The sequence below is a fragment of the Penaeus monodon genome, chromosome 25 (genome assembly GCF_015228065.2).
Source record: "Penaeus monodon isolate SGIC_2016 chromosome 25, NSTDA_Pmon_1, whole genome shotgun sequence".
NCBI lineage: Eukaryota > Metazoa > Arthropoda > Malacostraca > Decapoda > Penaeidae > Penaeus > Penaeus monodon.
In genome coordinates, this window is record NC_051410.1 from 27,169,114 (window position 1) to 27,169,419 (window position 306).

Sequence of the window (306 nt, forward strand, 5' to 3'; positions counted from 1 at the left end):
TTAACTCAATCAGTTGCTAACAAAACATTAAGTTACAGATTCGACTACTTTCGTATTCCTCACATCAAGTCTTGATTTTCTATTTAGCTCCCTCGTATATGTAATAAAGCCAGATTATGAAGGAGACAACGAGGGAAGTCCCCTATGTCATATGTATCAATTTTATATTTCTATGGTATTCCGGGCCCCAAGAGGTGCGGGCAGATGCTTTGATCTTTCCTTGGCCTTAGTCTCTATGGAACGAAGTCAACACACACATGCATTTCTTGTATATAAAGGTTTAATGTTAATCATTCTATAAGTTGA